The sequence below is a fragment of the Elephantulus edwardii genome, unplaced genomic scaffold (genome assembly GCF_000299155.1).
Source record: "Elephantulus edwardii isolate Elephantulus edwardi_28Jun2011 unplaced genomic scaffold, EleEdw1.0 scaffold00422, whole genome shotgun sequence".
In the NCBI taxonomy this organism is placed as follows: Eukaryota; Metazoa; Chordata; class Mammalia; order Macroscelidea; family Macroscelididae; genus Elephantulus; species Elephantulus edwardii.
The window spans coordinates 1,078,245-1,080,038 of NW_006400172.1; positions in this window are offsets into that span (position 1 = coordinate 1,078,245).

The window sequence follows — 1,794 nt, forward strand, 5'->3', positions numbered from 1 at the left end:
TTTTGCCTTTCAGTCACCCATTATTATTAATGCATCTTGATTGCATGTTTGATTGACTTCCGAATGCAAAAGTTGGTATAAGTCTTCTAATTCCTCCTTTTTGGCTCTAATTGTTGATACATGTATTTGAAAAATAGTGGTATTCACTGGACTTCCTTGTATTGTGTATGGATATTATCCTACCACTTATGATGCTGCATTTCAAGATGGATCTAGATGTGGCTTTCTTAACTATGAAAGTAACCCCATTTTTTCCCTCATCTTTTCATCTCTGGCATAGTAGACTATATGATCATCTGAATCAAAAGGCCCCATTCCTATCCATCTCGTTTGGCCAATATCTAGTATGTCAATATTTATGAGCTCCATTTCTTTCTCAATTTTCATACATTCATGCTTCTTACATTCCACCTTCCAATCACTAGTCTCTGCTAAAAACTGTTCCTCCTCCTTTGTATTTCTATATTTGAGGGCTCGGCCTCAGTTGCCATATCTGCTAGTCTCTGAGTTCTATTGTACATAGGGTTTTCTAAATTTTATTACATGACATTTCTAAAGTATCACATCATTGATAAAAATTTAGACAAAGATATTTTGAGGTGAAATCAAATATACTGTCTTTAATAACAAAATGTGATCCACAGATAGAAACAATTGTGGATGGTTATTAGGCAGAGATGATGATGAGGGAAAGAGAATAGATATTAGCTATTGATTAAATAAAGTGAGGGGAAAGGAGAGTGCAGTGAGATTTCATAAGGACCTTGTAAATAATAACATTATACAATTGGCATCAGGGTGACTGCAAAGCTAAGGGACTTCGATATAAAAGATCTTTGTCTAATTTAGTTTTGAGGCTGTGGCATAGAAAATTCTTCTCGAAGCCCAAAATCTCTGTAAATGTTTATGAAAATTAATAAAATATAATTATAGAAAAAAAAAAGAAAATTCTTCTCTAACTGTAATTTCCTGGATAGGTTTCTGTGAAAATATTTTTAAATAAGTAACTGGAAAACTGTGATCATTCTACACACTACAGCCTTGGTGAATACTCATACTTAACATAAAGGAAAAGCATAAAGGTGAAACACCTTAACTTTCTAAAACTAGAAGCTTAACTTAAAGTATGCCACATCAAAATCAGTGATGTCAGCTTGAAGACTAAGGTGTGCCTGATTCAGATCATGGTCTTTTCAATCACTTGCCATACTTCTGAGAGCTGGACCATGAACAAGGATAACAGAAGAATAATTGATGCCTTTGAGTTGTGGTGTTGGAGAAGAGCACTGAATATCCCATAGACTGCCAAAAGAATGAACAAGTATGTCTTGGAATGAGTGCAGCCGAAGCACTCCTTGGAAGCTAAGATGGTAAAGTTTCATCTCTCTTACTTTGGACATGTTGCTAGGAGAAGCTATTCCTTCCAGAGGGATATCATGCTTGGAAAGGTGAAGGGCAGTGAAAGAGAGGAAGGCACACACACCCTAATGAGATGGATTGACACAGTGACTGCAGCAATGGGCTGAAGTGTGTCAGAGGTGATGAGAATGGCACAGGATAAGACAGTATCTTGTTCATAGGACCACTATGACTCATAGTCAACTCGACAGCACCTAACAACACCAACTGCAGAATCGTATTTTCTGCAGCAAAACTTTCCGTCTTCACACCAGAGAACAAAGCACTGAAGTGTGTGCAATTAACAGAAGGTGTAGAATGTCATTGTTGTTGTTGTTGTTATGTGCCGTCGAGTCACCTGCGACTCATAGCGACCCTATGTACAACAGCCCTAAA